Source organism: Primulina eburnea, chromosome 15 (genome assembly GCF_022965805.1).
Source record: "Primulina eburnea isolate SZY01 chromosome 15, ASM2296580v1, whole genome shotgun sequence".
Lineage (NCBI taxonomy): Eukaryota > Viridiplantae > Streptophyta > Magnoliopsida > Lamiales > Gesneriaceae > Primulina > Primulina eburnea.
In genome coordinates, this window is record NC_133115.1 from 1,676,947 (window position 1) to 1,684,947 (window position 8,001).

At 38.1% G+C, this 8,001-nt stretch overlaps 1 long non-coding RNA gene across 1 annotated transcript in view; it reads left to right on the forward strand.

Annotated features, from left to right (window-relative positions):
* Nucleotides 1-8,001, forward strand: part of LOC140814184 (uncharacterized) — a 95,799-nt gene that overhangs the window by 59,032 nt on the left and 28,766 nt on the right. The gene's annotated exons all lie outside the window — the stretch shown is intronic.

Sequence of the window (8,001 nt, forward strand, 5' to 3'; positions counted from 1 at the left end):
CATGACACCAAAAAATGATAGCAGAGTGATTAAAATTGTTTACATGTTCAATGACAAGTCGGTATTCCGAAGAAAAATGCATTAAAAAAAAATTGCAATTTAGTGGAAACCGTGAATTATTAGATAACATGATAAAAAAAACTAATATCGTGCATACATTACCAAAATATGATTTGTCTATATATCTACCATTGGCAGTTGACTAGTCAATCTCCGTTCATTAATCTATACTAATTTACCGCAGTTCCAAGCTCAAAACCCTACAAAAGGTATATTCATTGCATGGCAACATGATTCCACCCTGGTTCCGGAATCCATAAACTTCTGCAGATTCTTCCAACAGCTTCTGAAACTGAGGCTTCTTCAAACAAGAAATGAGCACCACAAATCTAGATCTGCTTCTCTTCGCCGACGTAAACCACGATATGTCCCTAATTGGGCGCCCTTTTCTTCTGTCCCTTCTCCTCCTGATGAGATTGTCAAGTTTCTCATTTTTAATCTGGTTTAGGGTTTCTTGGAGTGTTTTGATCCATCTACCCCACATATATATAGGTGTTTGAAAAAGTTCATTCATCACATTTAAATAATGGTTGTATATATTGTTTCTTGTTGAGTAAGCTGAAAGTATTGACAACGTGGGATTTGAAGTCATATATTCTTGGACAGACTAAGGTTGTTAGACGTCAACTTGATTGTTCTTAAGGATATGCATGGAAACTTTTAGGGTTTCGTATGTGTGTCGGTAGATAACGGGTCGGTGTGGAACCCTAATTTTTTGTTGTTGGACTCTTGCATATGATACAAGAATGAGAAGCATTTTTTCCCTGTTTTTTCATGTGTAATATATACCTTTTTATAAAATAAACCTTTCCTTAGATGTCACAAAACTTCTTCGCTTTCATGATGATCAGTTCATGTTGTCCATAATAATATAAAAATATTGAAAATTACATTTACCAGATCAAATGCAAAGATGAATTCAGATTCAATGGTCTGAACATTTTGATTTTAATTTTCTTACATAAAACACAGTGTTTTTTGAAGCATTAACTGATATTTGGATTCATTCCGACATGCAACATATATTCTTGTTCTAAGACTGATCGATCAATTCGATACCAAACTATGAAGTGACTCAAGTACTCCAACGATTCCTGTATACATATGCATGCATGTACGTACCTCCATGCATGAACTTTGATTAGCTACCTTGAGTACTCGTTTGAGTTCAACTTTAAATAAATTACTGATTTTTTTCCTTAATTTATCAGTGATTATTTACTGCACCACAATTTTTAAAAAAATTTAAAAGAGCCTTTTTTTGTAAATGAACTTATAATACTCGAATAGTATTGCGGAAGAAATCAGGAGTTCAAGCGTGAAGCCTTTTTCATTCAATTATGAATTCTGGAAGAAGAATACAATCTGAAAGACTAAGAAATCATATATCTACCTTATCAAATATGTAGCTTTGTATCATATAACCGTCTTCTAACTATAACCGACTTTTTAACTACTTCTAACTAATAATATCTATCTAATAATATCTAATACCCCCCGTCAAGATGGACGATATATGTTCTTTACGGACATCTTGGAGAGAAAAGTAGATATTGCTGTGGAAGGTAGCGGCTTTGTGAACATGTCCGCAAGTTGAAGATTGGAGCGCACATGAAGTAATTTGATTGAACCATCAGATATCTTGTTGCGAATGAAATGGCAGTCAACTTCTATATACTTGGTACGTTCGTGCAAGATAGGATTATGCGCAATGTTGTATAGCCGATTGATTGTCGGCAGAATATAGTGGCTGATGTGTTAGGTACCATGTCGAAATCACGTAATAATTGTTGAAGCCAAACGATTTCACTAGTTGTACTGGCTAGTGCTCGATATTCGGCCTCAGTTGAGGACCGAGAAATGGGGGCCTTGCTTTTAGACTTCCATGAGACTAAGGCATCACCAAGAAAAAACACAATATCCGGTAACTGATTTTCCTTGTGTCAACACACGAAGCCCAATCAGCATCGAAAAAGCTCGTAATTGAAGAGATGAAGACGTTGGAAAGAAGATGCCTTGCCCAGGAGCTGATTTGAGATATTGTAATAGGTGGTGAATAGCTTGCAAATGTGGGGTAACGGGTTTTGGAAACAACTGACTTAGTTTGTGTACTGCAAACACAATGTCAGGCCTTGATAACCGTGAGATAAAGAAGCCTTCCGACTAGGCGACGATATTGTGATATGTCCTCAAGGGGTTGACCATCAGTAGTGTTAAGGTTCGAGCGAGGTTCCATTGGCGTATGTAGTGGTTTGCTAGCCAACAGACCAGCATCTTCCAGTAGTTTGCAGCGTGTAGTGGCGCTGGGAGAGGCATATACCTTGCTGAGTGCGAGCAATTTCCAGTCCAAGGAAATATTTGAGTGAGCCTAAGTCTTTGAGTTTGAAACCGAACTTTGAAGGAAACATTTTAAGGAGTGTATGACTGGCTTGTGATGGACCAGCAATTATAATATCATCGACGTATACAAGTAAAGCAACAAAAGAAGAGTCTGACCCTTTTGTGAATACGTGTTATCAGAATGAGATTGAGAGAATCCATGCTGAAGTAAAGCTTGAGAGAACTTAGAGTACCATTGGCGAGAAGCTTGTCGGAGACAATAAATTGATTTATGTAGTTTACATACTAGTTTGGATGATCCGGTGTCTTGGGGAACTCGTTTAGCATAGCCAAGGGGCATATCCATGTAAACTTCTTCCAAGAGATCGCCATTATGAAACGCGTTATTCACATCTAGCTGGGCAAGTTGCCAATGTTGGCTGGCAGCAAGTGCAAGGAGTACTTTGACAGTAGTTAATTTTGCCACGGGGAAAACGTCTCAAAAAAATCAACTCCTTCCTGTTGCGTGTAACCTTTGGCAACAAGGCGTGCTTTGTGTCGATCCACGGAGCCATCGGATGTATATTTGATTTTGTATACCCAACGACATCCTATCGAGTGTTTACCTGGAGGTAAGAGGATCACTGTCCATGTGTTGTTGACTTCCATGGCATCAAGTTCAGCAGTCATTGCATCTCGCCATTGAGGAGATTGGACAGCTGGATGGTAGAATTGAGGCTCAAAATGTGAGGAAACACTGAGCACTAGATTTCGATATGAATGAGATAGAAATTCATATGAGACATGATCACTCAAAGGGTAGGGACATTTTGATCGTGCTGGTACAGACTGGTGCAACAAATTGCAATGATAGTCACGAAGATAAGATGGTGGGTTCGTGACTCTGGAGGAAGTCCGAGTACTGATATTGGTTTGATGATCAGTGGGCGAGGTATACACATGGTCAGATTCAGGGACTGTCAAAGGATTGATATCAGCACAAGGAGAAGCATTGTCAATGCATGATGTATCTGATGGCTGTGGCAGAACCACATCTGGAAATGGATCAACATTTGTGCTTGTTGTGCCCAAGTGACAAGGAAATGTGGACTCATGAAAGACAACATCCCTGGAAATGAAGATTTCTTGAGTTTGAATGTCCAATAATTTGTATCCTTTGACACCAGAGGGATAACCCAGAAAGATGCAAGGACGTGCTCTGGGAGAAAGTTTATCACGGTGAGCTGCTAATGTAGATGCGAAAGCAAGACACCCAAAACTTTTGAGATCATAATAATCGAAAACCTTTTGGTACAAAAGTTCATAGGGAGCCTTGTTTTGGGTCCTGGGTGAAGGCACCCGGTTGATTAAAAATGGTAGCAGCTAATACACATTCTCCCCAGAATTTGGTGGGTACACGAGATTGAAATAAAAGTGATCGAGCTACATTGAGGAGGTGCTGGTGTTTCCTTTCAACAACGGAGTTTTGTTGGGTGTTTGTACGCAGGAAAACTGATGTATAATACCTTTGTCTTGACAAAGTTCCGTGAATGCAAGCTCCTTTGCATTATCTGTGCGAAAAGCTTTGATCCTCTTCTGGAATTGAGTTTCAATCAAGTTATAAATCCGGGCAACTATGTGTGGAGCATCTGACTTTTTGTGCAACAAGAATACCCAAGTAAATCGGGGGTACTATCATCTACCAATGTGAGAAAGTAACGATAGCCATTATATGTAGGGATATGATGTGGTCCCCAAACATCACAATGCACAAGATCAAATGAATGTGGAGAAATGTTTTGATTAGAAACAAACGACAAACGTTTTTGTTTAGCTAATGGGCAAATGCAACAAGATTTATACTGATCAAGCTTTGAAGAGCTGTATCCTAAATGCTCTTTTAACATTTCCATTACTTGAATAGATGGATGACCAAGTCTCATGTGCCAAGTGTTCACTGATATTTGATTTACTGCCACCACTTTAGCTTCCGTCCAATCCTCAAGAACATACAATCCTTCAACCTTCTTACCCTTGCCAATCATCCTCTTTGTCAGGTACTCCTGGATAATGAATGAATCGTGATAGAATTGCATCACAAATTTGTTGTCATCAAGCAGGGAACTCACTGACAGTAAATTGAATTTGAACTCTGGGACATAGAGGACCTCTTTAAGTGTCAAGTAATTGTTAATCTTAATGTCACCACAACATTTAACTCTGATGTGAATATGATTCGGTAGTGTGACCATTGAATTATGCACGGGTTTATATGTTTGAAACAGGGAAAGGTTCGAGCATATATGTCGAGAGGCTCCTGAGTCAACAACCCAACTGACAGGTGAGCGTAATTTGCTGGACTCAGATATGGATAAACATATACCTGTAGCATGAGCATTGTCTGGAGAATCAAATGTTGATAGGTGTTGAGTAAACATCGCCATGAGCTGCTCGACTTGTGCTTTGTCAAAATTCTGAAGTAAATTCGGGGATGAGTTAACATCGAGATTTGAAGACATGTGTGTGTCAGATAGTTGATTAGCAGTCACAGGTGAGTATTTGTTTGGAAACTTCCCTTTGAGTTTGAAACCCGGTGGATATCCATGTATCTTATAGCAAGTGTCCACCGTATGACCATGTATATTACACTTGGTACAGAAAGGCCTCTCTCTATGTGAAGGCGTGTGTCCTCTGTTGCTGACGGGCCTCATTGGTTGTTCACCTTTGGCAGCAAGTGTCATGCTCCCGACTGAATTGTTCCCCGCATATTGGGAACCAATAGTCCTTTGACGTTCCTCTTGTACAATCAATGAGAAGACCCGATTAATAGGAGGAAGTGGATCCAGCAGTAATATTTGGCTCCTGATTTGAGCCAATGAGTCATTGAGACCCATGAGAAACGCCATGGTATAATCCGTCTGAAAATATGCCTCGATCTTCTTTACCCCTTGACAATTGCATTGCCCGCAATGACACATGGGGCGAAAGTTTGTCAACTCTTCCCATAGTGTTTTGAGTTTGGTGAAGTAGACACTGACAGGATCTTGTTCTTGACGTAAGTTAACCAACTCACGTCGCAATTGGAAAATTCTTGGCCCATTGCTTTGTTGAAAGCGTTCTTGGAGATCTTGCCATATTTCGGCGGCTGAATCAGCAAAGATGATACTGGCTTAAATGTCTTTCGAAACCGAGTTCAGAATCCACGAGATAACTATATTGTTATTGCGGTTCCAGTAATTGAGAAGAGTAGAATCATTTTCTGAGGGTTTAACAACTGAGCCATCTATGAAACCCAATTTGTTTTTGACAGAAAGTGCGATCTTCATCGCTCGGCTCCAAGAGATATAATTATCTCCTGTAAGCGCTTGAGAGACTAACATAAGTCCCGGATTGTCCGCGTGATGTAGAAAGTATGGACTCATGGATCTTCAATGGCGGAATGGCCACTTGACAATGAAGAACCAGATACATTCGCGGGAGCCATGGACGAGTTGCTTGAAAAATTCTGAATACGGAAATACGGGAATGATCAAAAAATTACCTGAGAATGTCTCACCATTCAGGAATTCGATCGACGCCGGCGTTGTGCGAAAGCAATTGCTCTGATACCATATTGCGGAAGAAATCAGGAGTTCAGGCGTGAAGCCTTTTTCATTCAATTATGAATTCTGGAAGAAGAATACAATCTGAAAGACTAAGAAATCATATAGCTACCTTATCAAATATGTAGCTTTGTATCATATAACCGTCTTCTAACTATAACCGACTTTTTAACTACTTCTAACTAATAATATCTATCTAATAATATCTAATAAATAGAGCTCGAACCTGATAAATTAATATATATTAATATTTTGTGATTGAATCGAGAGCTCGAATAATTAAGGTGCTACTTGAACTCGACTCGTCACCCCTAATCTAATCGTAGGGCGAAAATCCCATGTTACTCCTTTAGACCATCTCCGAATTATGTTGAATATTGACAATGGCCCGCGCCCGACCAACTGAAATATGTCATAATTATAAGGAAATCCGATCAATTGTTTTATAGATATTTTAATAAACTGTGTATATATGTTATAGTTTGCAAGAATCTAATTTAAGATGAGGAAAGTATATATAATTAATGGTAAAATAACAAAGTACATTATACATTGATAAGTTAAATACAGTTGCTAATCAAAATTGTTTGTTAATCTTTAATTGCCCGATCAATCGATTATCTAGTTCTAATTCGACTAGACTGCGATCCTAATAATATAAATCAAAATCATATATTTTTTAGAAATGGTTGGATTATGATTCTAATAACTTGTAATTGGAAACATAGGTACGAAGTTAGAATAAGAATTAAGGTCGAGATGATGCCACAATGATATTCGATCCTATCACAAAACTAATTTCTCTGTGAGATCGATCAAACCCTAATAAATAAATAAATCTACCTAGTTAATTAGGCACGTGAAATTAATTTGGCTGAGGTGGTACGGATTATTCTATATTATATCTGAAGTATTTCTCTCTCTATGATGTGGTCAAATGTTAGCAATTGGATCATGAACAGATATGCCAACTTACATAAAAATGTGAGGACTCACATGATCTAATAGTATTAGAATAAGAGGAAGAACATTGTCGGTGTAACATAGATTAACCCTGATGCACCGTCGCACAAAACCCCCGTGGAATTTATTGATAATTACTTATTTACTTTGCCAAGTTCTAGGGTGCTACTCTTCTTTTTTGTCAATCGAATTTCTATAATAACTTAACGAGAGCAATGCCGCCACAACACATGGATATCAGAAATTTAGATACACTGCGGATCCTCAGAGTGAGGATACCGTGGAGAAATAGGTACGAGTTCTTTGACTTTGTGACATATACTTATATTTAGACCCGACCACGGTTCTCAAGAACAGTGAAACCAAAATCGGAACCGCATAGCAAAAACAAAACGTTCGATTTCAAAACCCGAACCATGGATTTACAATTTGATTCTAGTTCCTAAAATAAGGAATGAGCCGCGCGGAACCGGGACCATAAATTAATCTTATCTTAAATTTAAGATCTTGTACTTTACATAAATATCTTAAACTACGTACTTAAACTATTTGATCTAATAGAAATTAAATTTGAACCCTTAATTTTATTTCTTTCTGAATAAAAACTACATATCAATATTTTTTTATGATATAATTGTTGAACGCTTAATTCCACCCTCCCAAATTTTATATCATTATTTTTCCTCTTGTCTTTAAATCTAAAAGAACAAATTTTAGTTCAAAAAACCGAAACCAGACTGTAACCAGAGAACCGTTAAAAAACCGAAACCAGACTGTATCCAAACGGTTTGGTCATGGGTTCCCCTTTCACTTGAACTGGAGCTGTCGGTTTTGGAATCGGGGTCAGGCCTACATATATGGACATGGAAAATAGTGTATATTCATATGTGTGTATAAGCATATGTATTTTGTTACCCAAATTTATTCAGAAAAGCACCAATTCAATCCACAAATATTCCATATGAATTCATACAGTTCTGGAAAACAGATCTAGTCTCTATCTAATGTACAGTCATCCTAAAAACCGCGTGTGCGAGGAGACCAAATGTTATGTTGG